The sequence below is a fragment of the Dendrobates tinctorius genome, unplaced genomic scaffold (genome assembly GCF_039654945.1).
Source record: "Dendrobates tinctorius isolate UK_male_01 unplaced genomic scaffold, ASM3965494v1 ptg000064l, whole genome shotgun sequence".
Taxonomy (NCBI): Eukaryota; Metazoa; Chordata; class Amphibia; order Anura; family Dendrobatidae; genus Dendrobates; species Dendrobates tinctorius.
Window position 1 is genome coordinate 65,616,368 of NW_027361732.1, and position 19,292 is coordinate 65,635,659.

A 19,292-nucleotide genomic window follows, 5' to 3' on the forward strand; every position below is an offset into this window, starting at 1 on the left:
TGGAGCTGAAGAATGGAGACCACACACCGACTCTGTGTGGCTGGTGGCTCGAACACCCCAAAGCTCCCAGAAGGCAACGAAACAGTCATAGGCTTTAATGGAGAGGGAGGACTCTCACCAGGGGCAGCCTCTCCTACTGGCCCAGGGTTCTGGAGTACGAGCTTCACAGGGCAGAGGCCAGATTCCGGCTGCAACTTGGCCCGCTTCTTCTTCTTAGACCTCTTGGATCTTGCATGGGTGGCCGCATCGGCAGACTGTGGAACGGGTGATGGCTGGACAGTCATAGGAGGTTGAGACGATTCACCCACAGGTTCCTCTTGTCTCTGGAAGCTTGGAGGGGAAGACTTTTCAAGAGCAGCTGGACGAGGCATGTCGAACACTTTACGGAAGGCCACCAGGAAGGCCCCCAGGCTCATGACGACAGGATCCCCTGCTTCCCAAAGGGGACAGATCCACATCAAGGCATCACCAGCTAGGTAGGACATGATGTATCCCACCTTGACCCGATCAGAGGGGAAACAAGCTGCATTCTGCAGGATGTAGTGCAGGCATCTCTTCAGGAACCCTTGGCACTCTTTAGGGTCCCCATAGAACCTAGGCGGGTCTGCTGGGTTGTGCTCTTCATAGGCCAGGAGCTGATTGTAGAGAGCATTGGAGATGATGATTGGTTCAGAGGACTCCATGATCGGTACCACGCAGGACGGAACAAATTCCTCTTGTTGCTCATACTGGCAGGGAGAAAGTTCATCATGCTCCGCAAGCGGAAAGACATGGGACTCAGCGGGGACCATGGCCTGAGCAAACTGTCACGCTCGCGCCTTGGCTGAATGGCGCGAGCCGGGGGTTGTGGCCCCACTGTGCCACAGACCAGACTACCCTGGAAGGGGCGTGACTGCGACAGCTACCTTGGTCTTCACTGGAGCCTCTGATGGTGAGGTCAGGCTTGTGCGGCAGGTAGCTGCCGGGTGCCACTCCAGGGTGGTGTCTGGCTGTGGCTGCTGATCCCACTCGGGAACAGGACACCTGGACAGGTGCGAGTGACAAGCAGGCTGAGACACTGGGCAAGCAGGCACGGCTTGGTACACTGGCAGGCAGGCACAGCTTGGAGACACGGCTTGGAGACACTGGGCAAACGGGCACGGCTTGGAGACACTGGGCAAGCGGGCACGGCTTGGAGACACTGGGCACGGCTTGGAGACACTGGGCAAGCGGACACGGCTTGGAGACACAGGGCAAGCAGGAGTGGTATACGAGAGAACCGGTTTGGACCTGTTCACACAGGAGATGCAGGCATGGATCCAGGCAGGAAGGTGTGGTATACGAGAGAACAGGCTTGGACCTGTTCACACAGGAGATGCAGGCATGGATATAAGCAGGAAGGTGTGGTATATGAGAGAACAGGTTTGGACCTGTTCACACAGGAGATGCAGGTAGGCAGAGCCGCAGGAGTGCGGAGCAGGCAGAGCCGCAGGAGTGCGGAGCAGGCAGAGCCGCAGGAGTGCGGAGCAGGCAGAGCCGCAGGAGTGCGGAGCAGGCAGAGCCGCAGGAGTGCGGGGCAGGCAGAGCCGCAGGAGTGCGGTGCAGGCAGAGCGGCTAGGGAGCCGTGCAGGCAGAGCGGCTAGGGAGCCGTGCAGGCAGAGCGGCTAGGGAGCCGTGCAGACAGAGCGGCTAGGGAGCCGTGCAGACAGAGCGGCTAGGGAGCCGTGCAGACAGAGCGGCTAGGGAGCCGTGCAGACAGAGCGGCTAGGGAGCCGTGCAGACAGAGCGGCTAGGGAGCCGTGCAGATGCACAGATAAAGAGGACACAAGGAAAGACACGGCAGGGAAGGAACCACAAACAAGGAGACTGACAGACAGAGGTAAGACTGAGTTCAGACAGAGGCACAGGGACAAAGACTCAGGGGCCAGGATATTCAGCCTCCCGGCAGGCAGACAGGGTACAAAGCAAGACTAGAGAATCCTCCAGAGAAGGAGACAAACAGAACAGGGCCTGGCTAGCTCAGCAGCGGAATACTAACTGAGTATAGACATTGCTCAGGCAATGTTTCAGTGGGAGTGGCGAAACTAAATAGTCAAGGGCTCCAGGTGGTTGGTCAGGGACAGATTACACAGGTGCACCCAGACCGCATAAGAACCAGAGAGTTCAGGCGCCGCCCCCCTATACACACAGTCAGGAAACATGGAGAGCAAGCAGGAAAACAAGAGGCATAGCACATGGAGCTCAGGGCTGGCAACAGACAGATTTCACAGCATGGTTTGAAGGAGAAAGTAAGTTGGTGCGCTGGGGATGGGAGGCCATGCCGTGATGCCAGCAGGGTTGTTACACATACATATATACTACATGCAACATACATACTACATATATACCACATGCATGCAACATGCATACTACATATATACTACATATATACTACATGCATGCAACCTACATATGTACTACATACAATACATTCATACAATACATACATATAGACATACAGTACATATAACATAGAGTACATACTCACCATCACTTGTCACTTTGTTCCCCAAAGCCATTGTCATCTGTGGAATAAATATTAAAATAACAAACCACCAATATACTTACCCCTGATCCGCAGAAGTCCACGAGTGTCCCACGACGATCTTGCGTGGAGAACAGCAGCATCAGCTGAAGCTACCGTTCTCTACGGGCTCCAGGAATCCAATAATGTGAGGTAGGTATCCTTCCGCACTGTATTCCTCCGCCATTGTAAAAAAAAGTCCCTAGTCTCACTTTATGGCAAAAGCTGCATGGGAAATTTCTCACACAGCAATGCCATAAAGTGAGACTAGGGACTTTTTTTTACAGTGGCGGAGGAATACAGTGCGGAAGGATACCTACCTCCCGTCATTGGATTCCTGGAGCCCGCAGAGAACGGTAGCATCAGCTGATGCTGCTGTTCTCCACGCAAGATCGTCGTGGGACACTCATGGACTTCTGCGAATCAGGGGTAGGTATATTGGTGGTTTGTTATTTTAATATTTATTCCACAGATGACAATGGCTTCGGGGAACAAAATGACAAGTGTGGTGAGTATGTACTCTATGTTATATGTACTGTATGTCTATATGTATGTATTGTATGTAGTATATATGTATGTTGCATGCATGTAGTATATATGTAGTAAATATGTAGTGTTGTGAGTTCATTTTCCCCTTCGTCACTGAGGTCTGGTGAACTCCCTATTCTGGTAAAGGAAGGCAATGAGCCTGATTATCAGGCACCTGAGACTAATGAGGATGACAGGCTGAGTGGAGTCACTGACTGGATATAAGGCTGCCGACACCCTTCTGCCCTGCGGGTGATTTCTCTGTGGACTTCTAGGACACCAGTCTGATTCCTGCTTCCCTAAAGCGAAGTTTTCTGCTTTGCCTGTTTGCATTTATGTTTTGTTTTTGTTTTCCTTGCTTTTCTGGATTCTGCCATTCCCTGCTGGGGTGAGCTGAATCTCCTTTTGCCTGTTGCTCTGTCTTCAGAATATTCCTGAGTACTGACATAGCTTTTTTGAAGCCTAGCGTCTTTAGGGCCTTTTTCACTGTCAGTCTGTTGGCTCTTATTTTCATAGGGTTTTTCACGGATTGCAGACAGCAGCCTTCCTGTCCTTTCCTATCTAGGTAGTTTGGGCCCCGTCTTTGCTCAGTCTATCTTTCTGTCTGTGTTAGTGTTTTCATCTTGCTTCACCGTCATTATATGTTGGGGGCTGCCTATTGCTTTGGGGTCTGCTCTGGGGCAGTTTAGATTTCCCCTTTCTTTCTGTAGGCCTATTTAATTCTCCGGCTGTGAACGAGGGGTCTAGGGCATCGTAGGAACCCCCCACGGCTACTGTTAGTTGTTGTGATAGGATCAGGGGTCTGCAATCCGATAGCTGCCAACTGCTCTGGTTTTCTGGACTTAGCTAGCATTTCTGTTTTTGCCTCCTACGGTGACTCAATCATAACAATGTAGTATGCATGTTGCATGCATGTGGTATATATGTAGTATGTATGTAGTATGTACAGTCATATGTTAAAGTTTGGGCACCCCTATTAATGTTAACCTTTTTTCATTATAACAATTTTGGTTTTTGCAATGGCTATTTCAGTTTCATATATCTAATTACTGATGGACTCAGTTATATTTCTGGATTCAAATAAGGTTTATTGTACTAACAGAAAATGTGCAATCTGCATTTTAACAAAACTTGACCGGTGCAAAAGTATGGGCACCTCAACATAAAAATGACATTAATATTTCGTAGATCTTCCTTTTTCAAAAATAACAGCCTCTAGTCACTTCCTATAGCTATTAATGAGTTCCTGGATCCTGGATGAAGGTATTTGTGACCATTCCTGTTTACAAAACAATTCCAGTTCAGTTAAGTTTGATGGTCGCCGAGCATGGACAGCCCGCTTCAAATCATCTCACAGATGTTCAATGATATTCAGGTCTGGGGACTGGGATGGCCATTCCAGAACATTGTAATTGTTCCTCTGCATGAATGCCTGAGTAGATTTGGAGAGGTGTTTTGGATCATTGTCTTGCTGAAATATCCATCCCCTGCGTAACTTCAACTTCGTCACTGATTCTTGCACATTATTGTCAAGAATCTGCTGATACTGAGTTGAATCCATGCAACCCTCAACTTTATCAAAATTCCCGGTGCCGGCATTGGCCACACAGCCCCAAAGCATGATGGAACCTCCACCAAATTTTACTGTGGGTAGCAAGTGTTTTTCTTGGAATGCTGTGTTTTTTAGCCTCCATGCATAATGCCTTTTTGTATGACCAAACAACTCAATCTTTGTTTCATCAGTCCACAGGACTAGGGATGGGCTAATCTACTCGTTAGGACTCGTTACTCTGCGAGTAGTAGGGGACTCGCAGGACTCGGTACTCTGCGAGTTTCCAAGCGATTACACGCACAGTAACGAGTCCAAAGCAAATCAATGGCAATCCTAGTTTTGGTCCGCTTTGTACTCTACTCAGATTCTCAGATCAATGCTTTCTGCTTTCAGAGTTTAAATCCGAGTTTTGCTTTCAGAGTTTAAATCCGAGTTTTGCTTTCAGAGCTTAAATCCGAGTTTTGCTTTCAGAGTTTAAATCCGAGAGCATTCAGAGTTTTGCTAACTCGCTATCACTGTAGGATCATTTTTGACAGTCAGTCCGGGTCCAGCAGCAGAGGAATTGCTGCAAACTCGCTTCCTCATTAATTAACATTGGACTCGCTAGACTCGCAACGAGTAGCGAGTCCTGCACTCGGACTCGTTAGAGTCTAGCGATTCCGAGTAATTTAGGATTCGCCCATCCATACACAGGACCTTCTTCCAAAATGTAACTGGCTTGTCCAAATGTGCTTTTGCATACCTCAGGCGACTCTGTTTGTGGCGTGTTTGCAGAAACGGCTTCTTTCGCATCACTCTCCCATACTGCTTCTCCTTGTGCAAAGTGCGCTGTATTGTTGACCAATGCACAATGACACCATCTGCAGCAAGATGATGCTGCAGGACTTTGGAGGTGGTCTGTGGATTGTCCTTGACTGTTCTCACCATTCTTCTTCTCTGCCTTTCTGATATTTTTCTTGGCCTGCCACTTCTGGGCTTAACAAGAACTGTACCTGTGTTCTTCCATTTCCTTACTATGTTCCTCACAGTGGAAACTGACAGGTTAAATCTCTGAGACAACTTTTTGTATCCTTCCCCTGAAAAGCTATGTTGAATAATCTTTGTTTTCAGATCATTTGAGAGTTGTTTTGAGGAGCCCATGATGCCACTCTTCATAGGAGAATCAAATAGGAGATCTACTTGCAAGTGACCACCTTAAATACCTTTTCTCATGATTTGATACACATGGCTATGAAGTTCAAAGCTCAATGAGGTTACAAAACCAATTTAGTGCTTCAGGAAGTCAGTAAAAAGTAGTTAGGAGTGTTCAAATCAAGAAAATGATAAGGGTGCCGATACTTTTGCACGGTCAAATTTTGTTTAAATGCAGATTGCACATTTTCTGTTAGTACAATAAACATCATTTGAATCCAGAAATATAACTGAGTCCATCAGTTATTAGATATATGAAACTGAAATAGCTGCTGCAAAAACCGAAATTGTTATAAAGAAAAAAGGTTAACATTAATAGGGGTACCCAAACTTTTACATATAACAGTATGTTGCATGTAGTATATATGTATGTTGCATGTATGTGGTATATATGTAGTATGCATGTAGTATATATGTGGTATATATGTAGAATGCATGTTGCATGCATGTAGTATATATGTTGTATATATGTATGTTGCATGCATGTAGTATATATGTGGTATATATGTAGTATGCATGTAGTATATATGTGGCTTATATGTAGTATGCATGTTGCATGCATGTGGTATATATGTAGTATGTATGTATGTTGCATGCATGTAGAATATATGTAGTATGCATGTTGCATGTAGTACATATGTAGTATATATGTATGTTGCATGCATGTAGTATATATGTTGTATGTATGTATGTTGCATGCATGTAGTATATATGTGGTATATAGGTAGTACACATGTTGCATGCATGTGGTATATATGTAGTATGTATGTATGTTGCATGCATGTAGTATATATGTAGTATGCATGTTGCATGTAGTATATATGTAGTAAGTATGTATGTTGCATGAATGTAGTATATATGTAGTATGTATGTTGCATGTGGTATATATGTAGTATGCATGTTGCATGCATGTGGTATATATGTAGTATGTATGTATGTTGCATGCATGTAGTAAATATGTAGTATGCATGTTGCATGTAGTATATATGTAGTATATATGTATGTTGCATGCATGCAGTATATATGTGGTATATATGTAGTATGCATTTTGCATGCATGTAGTATATATGTTGTATGTATGTATGTTGCATGCATGTAGTATATACGTGGTATATATGTAGTATGCATGTTGCATGCATGTAGTATATATGTTGTATGTATGTTGCATGCATGTAGTATATATGTGGTATATAGGTAGTATGCATGTTGCATGCATGTGGTATATATGTAGTATGTATGTATGTATGTTGCATGCATGTAGTATATATGTAGTATGCATGTTGCATGTAGTATATGTAGTAAATATGTATGTTGCATGCATGTAGTATATATGTAGTATGCATGTTGCATGTAGTATATGTAGTAAATATGTATGTTGCATGCATGTGGTATATATGTAGTATGTATGTTGCATGTGGTATATATGTAGTATGTATGTATGTTGCATGCATGTAGTATATATGTAGTATGCATGCTGCATGTAGTATATATGTAGTATATATGCATGTTGCATGCATGTAGTATATATGTAGTATGCATGTTGCATGCATGTGGTATATATGTAGTATGTATGTATGTTGCATGCATGTAGTATATATGTAGTATGCATGTTGCATGTAGTATATATGTAGTATATATGTATGTTGCATGCATGTAGTATATATGTGGTATATGTGTAGTATGCATGTTGCATGCATGTAGTATATATGTTGTATGTATGTATGTTGCATGCATGTAGTATATATGTGGTATATATGTAGTATGCATGTAGTATATATGTGGTATATATGTAGTATGCATGTTGCATGCATGTGGTACATATGTTGTATATATGTAAGTTGCATGCATGTAGTATATATGTTATATATATGTACGTTGCATGCATGTGGTATATATGTAGTATGTATGTATGTTGCATGCATGTAGTATACAGTATATGTAGTATGCATGTTGCATGTAGTATATATGTAGTATATATGTATGTTGCATACATGTAGTATATATGTGGTATATGTGTAGTATGCATGTTGCATGCATGTAGTATATATGTTGTATGTATGTATGTTGCATGCATGTAGTATATATGTAGTATGCATGTAGTATATTTTTGGTATATATGTAGTATGCATGTTGCATGCATGTGGTATATATGTAGTATGTATGTATGTTGCATGTAGTATATATGTAGTATATATGTATGTTGCATACATGTAGTATATATGTGGTATATATGTAGTATGCATGTTGCATGCATGTAGTATATATGTTGTATGTATGTATGTTGCATGCATGTAGTATATATGTGGTATATAGGTAGCATGCATGTTGCATGCATGTGGTATATATATAGTATGTATGTATGTTGCATGCATGTAGTATATATGTAGTATGCATGTTGCATGTGGTATATATGTAGTATGTTTGTTGCATGCATGTAGTATATATGTAGTATGCATGTTGCATGCATGTAGTATATATATTGTATGTATATATGTTGCATGCATGTAGTATATATTTAGTATGTATGTTGCATGTAGTATGTATGTAGTATGTATTTTTTTTTTTTACATTCAACACATTAGCCGGATGATGGGACTACTACTGTCCCATCATTGGCTAATGTGTCAATCACCGTCATGGTAGCAGGCGTCGCCCGATGGGACTTATAGACCCCCGCAGCCTGCACAGACCCCCGGACAGTCGGCACAGACCACCGGCAGGCCGGCACAGCCCCCCGGCAGGCCGGTACAGACCCCCGGCAGTCCGCACAGACGCCCGGGCAGTCGGCACAGACCCCTGGCAGGCCGGTACAGACCCCTGGAAGGTCCGTACACACCCCCGAGAGGCTGTACAAGGATAGAAAAGGGTTTTTCTTCTTCCGATACCGGAAGTCCCATATACTTGAATGGGACTTCCGGTATCAGAATCGGCGATACCCGATACTTTTTTCGTATCGGGCCGATACCATCCGATCCGATATTTTAGGGTATCGGATGGTATCGCTCAACACTAGTCAGGATGGTAAAAACAGGCTTCGGGGTGAAGTGGTTAATGAATCTAAATTAAACCATACTAACCATATCCCTCACTTGTTCGTCGTTCTGTCCCATGCCATAATCCATGTGTGGGGATAAACAATTTTCAACCTGGAGAGTGCTAAGATGCAACCATCCAGGTTGAGAACCACCAATGAATGAGCTTATGCAAGCACAACATCAGTAACTAGCGGTGACATTTTCGAGGTTATCATCAGTCATCGAGGCTGCGTTCCCAGCTAAGCCCCTGACTGTGGTGACCTCAAAGGAATGGGCAATGACTTGAGTATGGTTTCTTTTAGAATCATTAAAGGAGTCTGTGTCATTCTTTCCATTCTTTCTTATAGATGCCTCTCCATCACTAAGCCGTGAGCTTGATGTCACTGGACAAAACAAAGGTGACAACCAAACAAATATGAACCCCACTTGCCACCACTAAAGTGCAAGTGGGAAGAGCTGGACAAAGTGTCAGAATTGGCGCATCTAATAGATGTGCTTTTTCTGGGCGGCTGCAGGCTACTGTTTTTAAGCTGAAGGGACCAATATCAATGGCCTTTTACCAGCCTACACTCAGCACCCTATCTTGACTGAAAAAAACAGAAATGTACAAATTTTAGCAAATTTATTAAAAAAGAAAAGCTGAAATATCACAAGAATCTTAAGTATTCTCTCCGTTTGCTCAGTATTGAGTAGAAGCACACTTATGAGCTAATACAGCCATGAGTCTTCTTGAGAATAATGCAACAAGTTTTTCACACCTGAATTTGGGGATCATCTACCATACTTCCTTGCAGATCCTCTCCAGTTCCATCATGGTGAATGTTGGTGTACAGCCATTATCAGGTCTCTTCAGAGATGCTCAATTGGGTTTAGGTCGGAGCTCTGGTTGGGCCAGTCAAGAATGTTCACAAAGTTCTTCTGAAGCCACTCCTTTGTTACTTTAGCTGTGTGCTTAAGGTCATTGTCTTGTTGAAAGGTGAACCTCAGCCAAGTCAGAGGTCCAGAGCACTCTGGAACAGGTTTTAATCCAGGATATCTCTGTACTTGGCCGCATTCATGTTTCCTTCAGTTGCAACCAGTCGCCCTGTCCCTGCAGCTGAAAAACACCCTCATAGCATGATGCTGCCACCACCATGTTTTACTGTTGAGATTGTATTGGGCAGATGATGAACAGTGCCTGGTTTTCTCCACACATACCACTTGGAATTATCACCAAAAAGTTCTATATTCATCTCATCAGAACAAAGAATCTTATTTCTCATACTCTGGGAGTCCTTCATATGATTTTTAGCAAACCCTATGTGGGCTTTCATATGTCTGGCACTGAGGAGAGGCTTCCGTCTGGCCACTCTGCCATAAAGGCCTGACTGGTGGAGGGCTGCATTGATAGTTGATTTTGTGGAACTTTCTCCCATCTCCCTATTCCATCTGTGGAGCTCAGCCACAGTGATCTTGGGGTTCTTCTTTACTTCTCTCACCAAGGCTCTTCTCCCATGATTGCCAAGTTTGGCTGGACAGGTCTAGGAAAACTTCTGGTAGTCCCAAACTTCTTCCATTTAAGGAGTCTGCTGGCCACTGTGCTCTTAGGAATCTTGAGTACTGCAGAAATTCTATTGTAACCTTAGACAGATCTGTGCCTTGCCATGCTTCTGTCTCTGAGCTCCTTGGCCAGTTCCTTTGACCTCATGATTTTCATTTGGTCTGACATGCACTGTGAGCTGTGAGGTGTTAAGGGCCTGTCACAGTAAGCGATATCGCTAGCAATATCGCTATAACGTCACTGGTTTTTCGTGACGTTATAGCGATATCACTAGCGATATCGCTGTGTGATACTTACCTCCGACGGCTCCCCCGCTGGTTATCGCTGATCGCACGAGAACGTCCTGGACCGTTTCTCATCGTCAGCTTCCTGCTGGGCTTCCTGCTGTGACGACGAGCGACGCGTGGACGTGGGCGGGAGGACGTCAGGATCGCCTCGTCTGACAGGTAAGTAGCGAACCCCGACCCCTGCGATGTCGCTGGTGAGATGTGCCTGTATGGCAGCTCAATAGCGACCAATTTGCGATGTACCAGCGATCCCAACCACGTCATATCGCTGGTCGGGATCGCTGGTGCATCGCTAAGTGTGACACTACCTTTATATAGACAGGCGTGTGTCTTTACAAATCAAGTCCTATCAGTTTAATTAAACACAGCTGGACTCCAATGAAGGAGTAGAACCATCTCAAGGAGGATCACAAGGAAATGGACAGCATGTGACTTTAATATGAATGTCTAAGCAAAGGGTCTGCATACTTATGACCATGTGATATTTTCAGTTTTTCTTTTTTAATAAATTTGCAAAAACTTCTACATTTCTGTTTTTTTGTCAGTCAAGATGGGGTGCAGAGTATATATTAATGAGAAAAAAAATGAAAGTTTTTGAATTTACCAAATAGCTGCAATGAAACAAAGAGTGAACAATTTAAAGGGGTCTGAATACTTTCCGTACCCACTGTATATCATTGGACCATGAAGTTATATAACTATAATTATTTTGCTAGATATTTTGGAGGTGAGATTATTAATTATGTAAATTTTACAAAGTCTTTGGGCTATCAGCAATGTGGAAACACTATATTTTTCATTGCAAGATAATGGACCTGAGTGGCGGCCCTTCTTTTGGCAATGAGTTCACTTTTAATTGTTCCCATTTTGTATTGCTTTAAAGGCTATATTCTCAATCATCCTGCGCTGTACAGTAAACACTTATATCTGGATTTCCATTGAAAGCAAGAAAAAACAAAAGCAAATGGTTCCTTCGGGAGGTTTTTATGAATTCAGTTTTTCAGAGTTTTAGATATTAACCCCAATATAAGTTCCCATCACAGAGGACAAGATAAATGTGAAACTAGTATTATTCCCATTTTTGGATCTCGGAATAAACAGCAATTTAGGAATTGGTTTTATCTTATTTTTTTCCACACTTTTCACCTCATGATATATAAGATCTAAGTTATTTTTTATAGTTAGTAGAATTATACGGATGTCATAGTTATATAGGTTTTAATGTTTTGCTACTTCAATATGATAAACTCCTTTTTTTGCTAAAAAATATTCCTTTTTTGCATTGCCATATTTTGGGAGCTTAATTTTTTTATTTTTGAGTTGACATTTTTAATGGTATTCTAGGATAAATAATTTTTATTGCTTTCTATTTTGAATTTTAGGAGGCAGGATGAGCAAATAAACATCAATATATGAATTGTTTTTCTTATGAAGCCTTTTAATTTGAAGTAAAAGTAATATGGCAACTTTATTTTTCAAGTCAGTTTTATTATTTTCTCTGTTTTGCTACTTCAGCACACTAAAAGCTATTTTTTTTTATAAAAATAAATTGTCTTTGCATCACCATACTTTGAGAGCTGTAACTTTTTTATTTTCATGTTGACGGAGCTGAATGAAAGCTTGCTTTTTTAGAATAAAAAGACATTTTCAGTTATTCCAATTTTCCCTAAATTCAACTTTTTATCATATTTTATTCGATATCTTATGTGGTTGCATGCAAAAAAATTTTTTTTAACATTTTTTATTTATTTATTTTTTATTGTTCACTAACCTATTTAATATGGGTTAACTAATGTAACTAATTTGTAGCTTCAGTCATTCCAGATCCGTAAATACGTGTGCTTTTTTGTTCATTTTAGTTTTTACATAAAAATATGCTTTTAATGGCAAAACATTTTTCATTTCTATATTAATATTTCTACTTTTATTTTTTTACAATATGGGACTGGAACAAGCAGCAGTCTGATCACTGGTCTAATGAACTGGAATAGTCCTTTTATTGCAATGCAATACACTTGTCAGACTTAGGAATCATGAACATGGCCCTATTTTCAATCTCAATGCAATCCGAAAAAATTTTGCTTGAATCAGTGTTATGCTATTGGGCCATGCACATGTCATATTTTTTACCAAGACAGAGACAGTTCGAGGAAAAATTGCTGCATGCCCCAGTTTGATCTGATCGCACTTGGAAATGCAAGCCAATGAGTGTGTTGAAAACCTCAGTCTGCACTCGGATGACATCTGAGTACAGTCTGATTTGCACAGACTGAGAAAACAGAGAAGATGGAGACTTTTTTTCTCCATCTTCTTCTCATTTGAGAGAATCGGATCACACTATGCTCATATTCTACTCACACTGTGCTCAAATGTGGTTTGCATAATCAACCCAATTCTCTCTGATGAGAAACTACATTGTCATCTGCACCTAGCCTTATACTGACAAGAGTCCTGTTAGACTTTGCTTATAGCAAAATCCGACACTGCGGAGACACCATCACATGTTTCTCAATGCAGTGATTCTAGAGCAATGCCCCCATCCCTTATGGGAAATATGCAAAAACATGTAAATCAACAGCCGCGGAGACACCATCACATGTTTCTCAACGCAAGCAATGACTAGCCAGGTCTTTCCCCGGGAAGGAACAACCACGGGAAGGGCAGTCTCCAATGAAGGAAGCCACCTATGCCAAAACATGGTATCCATCCACAGACAGCTGTTTCGGGGTATTGCCCCTCATCAGTGTGGAGTAGGAAACTGGCTAGTAGGAGCAATGCCTAGTAAAAAGACTGCGAAAATGAGGATGAGTGACCTCATGGAGATCAACATCCGACACTGCGGAGACACCATCACATGTTTCTCAACGCAGTGATTCTAGAGCAATGCCCCCATCCCTTATGGGAAATATGCAAAAACATGTAAATCAACAGCCGCGGAGACACCATCACATGTTTCACAACGCAAGCAATGACTAGCCAGGTCTTTCATTGGGAAGGAACAACCACGGGAAGGGCAGTCTCCAATGAAGGAAACCACTTATGCCAAAACATGGTATCAATCCACAGACAGCTGTTTCGGGGTATTGCCCCTCATCAGTGTGGAGTATGAAACTGGCTAGTAGGAGCAATGCCTAGTAAAAAGACTGTGAAAATGAGGATGAGTGACCTTATGGAGATCAACATCCGACACTGCGGAGACACCATCACATGTTTCTCAACGCAGTGATTCTAGAGCAATGCCCCCATCCCTTATGGGAAATATGCAAAAACATGTAAATCAACAGCTGCGTAGACACCATCACCTATGGCATAGGTGGTTTCCTTCATTGGAGACTGCCCTTCCCGTGGTTGTTCCTTCCCGGTGAAAGACCTGGCTAGTCATTGCTTGCGTTGAGAAACATGTGATGGTGTCTCCGCAGTGTCGGATGTTGATCTCCATGAGGTCACTCATCCTCATTTTCGCAGTCTTTTTACTAGGCATTGCTCCTACTAGCCAGTTTCCTACTCCACACTGATGAGGGGCAATACCCCGAAACAGCTGTCTGTGGATGGATACCATGTTTTGGCATAGTTGGTTTCCTTCATTGGAGACTGCCCTTCCCGTGGTTGTTCCTTCCCGGTGAAAGACCTGGCTAGTCATTGCTTGCGTTGAGAAACATGTGATGGTGTCTCCGCGGCTGTTGATTTACATGTTTTTGCTTATAGCAAAGACTAAGAAGCCACCGTATCTGGAAAACTTGGAGGTCATTTTATGACCCCTGACTACCATGACAACCATTGGAATCCTATGATTGTGTCACATTGGCCAATAGGGTGAGAGGATGTGCCACCTCCTTCTTGCAACTGACTATAAGATGCTCCAGACCATAAGACGCATCCAAAATTTTGGGGTGGAAAAAATATATTTTATAAAATGGTGGTGCGCCTTATAGTCCAATTTTTCTGCACCAAGACATCAGGTGGCTGCTGCAGGAAGCTGGTGGCAGCAGGAGTGTGGGGATGCTCTGGGCCCGGGGCTGGGATGAGGGGTTGTTCGATGCTGCAAAGCTACAGCGAGCCCCAGGCTTTAAGAAAATGTCTGCAAAGTCCACTTCCTATTGTTTGAAGTGTGGTGGACTTCAGGAAAATGGCTGCTCAAGATCTGAATCTGCACATGCGCCACTACCTTTGTTGCCAGCTTCCTGCAAGAGCGAAGCAGCTTCCTGAAGCCTCGCTCCATCACAGCCACCACCCCCAGTAAGCTACTTTCGAATTATAAGATGCAATTTCTCCAAAAAATTTGTGGGGAAAATAAGGTCTTATAATCCAAAAAATATGTCAAGTCAAATCTCGGAAAGGGGTTAAGACTGGTGATGAGCGAGTATACTCGTTGCTCGGGTTTTCCTCTGAGTATTTTGGCATCCTCGGAGATTTAGTTTTCATCATCTTATCTGTACGATTTGAGACTTGTAGACAGGCTGAATACATGTGGGAATTCCCTAACAAACAGGCATTCCATACATGTATTCCAGCTGTCTAAGTCGAAAATCATGCAGATAAGAGACGAAAACTAAATCTCTGAGCATGCCAAAATACTCGGAGGACACCTCGCTCATCACTAGTTAAGACCATAATAAACTGAATCTTAAGAAAACAAAAACTTCACAAAATTATAATGTTTTTATTGGAAGAAAGTAGTAGATATCCTTTGATATACAAACATGAATAGATCTTAGCAGAATCTCTTTTTGCAGCTTGATGTTTTATCCTAAGTTCTCTGCCGACTTAATTTAAATGTTTTTTCCTTATATTAATTAAACTTCGCATTATGTGATGAAGTTGTTAAAGTGTGATTTAAATCTATTTCAATTAGACTTTTAAGTATGCTAATTGATTCGTGCATAGTAATATTTGAGATTAAGATAGAACTTAATTTCTAATCAGTTTAGTATATTTGATAACTGATTACTGTTATCCAAATACCGTATGATTCAAAGTCACCCTGAAACAGGTATTGAGGCATCAATAATGCTTTTGCTAGATAAACTGTTGTGTAGGCCACCCATAAAGCTTGTATTTCACAGTTTGCTTAATACTACAGCCTGTGTGATATGAAAATGATTGAAAAGTTTAACCCCTTCACCCCCAAGGGTGGTTTGCACGTTCATGACCGGGCCAATTTTTACAATTCTGACCACTGTACCTTTATGAGGTCATAACTCTGGAACGCTTCCATGGATCCCGGTGATTCTGACACTGTTTTCTCATGACATATTGTACTTCATGGTAGTGGTAAAATTTCATTCAAATAACTTGCGTTTATTTGTGAGAAAAACGGAAATTTGGCGAAAATTTTGAAAATTTCGCAATTTTCCAACTTTGAATTTTTTTGCCCTTAAATCACAGAGATACGGCACACAAAAAACTTGATAACTAACATTTCCCACATGTTTACTTTACATCAGCACAATTTTGGAACCAAAATTTTTTTTTGTTAGGAAGTTATAAGGGTTAAAAGTTGACCAGCAATTTCTCATTTTTACAACACCATTTTATTTTTAGGACCACATCACATTTGAAGCCACTTTGAGGGGTCTATATGATAGAAAATACCCAAAAGTGACACCATTCTAAAAACTGCACCCCTTAAGGTGCTCAAAACCACATTCAAGAAGTTTATTAACCCTTTAGGTGCGTCACAGGAATTTTTTTGAATATTTAAAAAAAAACATCTAACTTTTTTTCATAAAAAAAATACTTCAGGTTCAATTTTTTTATTTTACCAAGGGTAACAGGAGAAACTGGACTGCAAAAGTTATTGTGCAATTTGTCCTGAGTACGCAGATACCTGATATGTGGGGGGGGACGACTGTTTCGGCGCATGGCAGAGCTCAGAATGGAAGGAGCGCCGTTTGACTTTTTCAATGCAAAATTGGCTGGAATTCAGATTGGACGCCATGTCACGTTTGGAGAGTCCCTGATGTACCTAAAAAGTGGAAACCCCCTACAAGTGACCCCATTTTGGAAACTAGACCCCCCAAGAAACTTATCTAGATATGTGGTGAGAACTTTGAACCCACAAGGGCTTTACAGAAGTTTATAACGTACAGCGGTACAATTAAAAAATCATATTTTTTCCACAAAAATGATCTTTTCACCCCAATTTTTATTTTCCCAAGGGTAACAGGACGCTAAAAGTTATTGTGCAATTTGTCCTGAGTACGCTGATACCTCACATGTGGGGGTAAACCACTATTTGGGCGCATGGCAGAGCTCGGAAGGGAAGCAGCGCCATTTGACGTTTTTGGCTGGAATTGAGATCGGACACCATGTCGCGTTTGGAAAACCCCTGATGTACCAAAACAGTGGAAACCCCCCACAAATGACACCATTTTGGAAACTAGACCCCCTAAGGAACTTATCTAGATGTGTGGTGAGAACTTTGAACCCCCATGGGCTTCACAGAAGTTTATAACATAAAGCCATACAATTAAAAAATCATATTTTTTCCACAAAAATGATCTTTTCACCCTCAATTCTTATTTTTCCAAGGGTAACAGGACCCTAAAAGTTATTGTGCAATTTGTCCTGAGTACGCTGATACCCCACATGTGGGGGTAAACCACTATTTGGGCGCATGGCAGAGCTCGGAAAGGAAGCAGCGCCATTTGACGTTTTTGGCTGGAATTGAGATCGGACACCATGTCGCGTTTGGAAAACTCCTGATGTACCAAAACAGTGGAAACCCCCCACAAATGACACCATTTTGGAAACTAGACCCCCTAAGGAACTTATCTAGATGTGTGGTGAGAACTTTGAACCCCCATGGGCTTCACAGAAGTTTATAACATAAAGCCATACAATTAAAAATTCGTATTTTTTCCACAAAAATGATCTTTTCACCCTCAATTCTTATTTTTCCAAGGGTAACAGGACCATAAAAGTTATTGTGCAATTTGTCCTGAGTACGCTGATACCCCACATGTGGGGGTAAACCACTATTTGGGCGCATGGCAGAGCTCGGAAGGGAAGCAGCGCCATTTGACGTTTTTGGCTGGAATTGAGATCGGACACCATGTCGCGTTTGGAAAACTCCTGATGTACCAAAACAGTGGAACCCCCCCACAAATGACACCATTTTGGAAACTAGACCCCCTAAGGAACTTATATAGATGTGTGGTGAGCACTTTGACCCCCCAGTGCTTCACAGAAGTTAACAACGCCCGGGCGTGAAAATAAAAAATTCGTATTTTTTCCATAAACATGATCAATCAGTCCCCAATTTTTTTTATTTTCCCAAGGGTAACAGGAGAAAATGAACCCCAAAAGTTGTTGTCCAATTTGTCCTGAGTACACTGACACCCCATATGTGGGATAAAACTACTGTATGGACACACGTCAGGGCTCGGAAGGGAAGTAGTGACGTTTTGGAATGCAGACTTTGATGGAATGGTCTGCGGGTGTCATGTTGCCTTTGGAGAGCCCCTAATGTACCTAAACAGTGGAAACCCCCACAAGTGACCCCATTTTGGAAACGAGACCCCCTAAGGAACTTATCTAGATGTGTGGTGAGCGCTTTGAACCCCCAAGGGCTTCACAGAAGTTTATAATGCCCGGGCATGAAAATAAAAAAATCGTATTTTTTTCCACAAACATGATCAATTAGTCCCCAATTTTTTCATTTTCCCAAGGGTAACAGGAGAAATTGGACCCCCAAAAGTAGTTGTCCAATTTGTCCTGAGTACGCTGACACCCCATATGTGGGAGAAAACTACTGTATGGACACACGTCGGGGCTCGGAAGGGAAGCAGTGACGTTTTGGAATGCAGACTTTGATGGAATGGTCTGCGGGTGTCATGTGCGTTTGGAGAGCCCCTGATGTACCTAAACTATTGAAACTCCCCACAAGTGACCCCATTTTGGACACTAGACCCCCCCACGGAACTTATCTAGATGTGTGGTGAGCACTTTGAACCCCCAAGTGCTTCAAAGAAGTTTATAACACTCGGACGTGAAAATAAAAAAATCATTTTTTTCCACAAAAATGATATTTTTGCCCCCAATTTTTTATTTTCCTAAGGGTAACAGGAGAAATTGGACCCCAAAAATTGTTTTGCAATTTGTCCTGAGTAGGCTGATACCCTACATGTGAGGGTAAAACACTGTTTGGGCGCATAGCAGAGCTTGGAAGGGAAGGAGCACCATTTGACTTTTTCAACTCAGAATTGGCTGGAATTGAGATCAGACGCCATGTTGCATTTGGAGAGCCCCTGATGTGCCCAAACAGTGGAAACCCCCAATTCTAACTCCAACCCGAACCCCAACACGCCCCTAACCCTAACCCTAGCCCTAACCCTAACCCTAGCCCTATCCCTAACCCTACCCTAACCCTACCCCAACACACCCCTAGCCCTAACCCTAACCCTAACCCTAATGGAAAAATGGAAATAAATACATTTTTTTAATTTTATTATTTTTCCCTAACTAAGGGGGTGATAACGGGGGGTTTGATTTACTATTTATGGCGGTTTTTATGTTTGGAGGCTGTCGCACGCTAAAAGACGCTTTTTATTGTAAAAATAGTTTTTGCATCACCACATATTGAGAGCTATAATTTTTCCGTATTTTGAGCCACCGA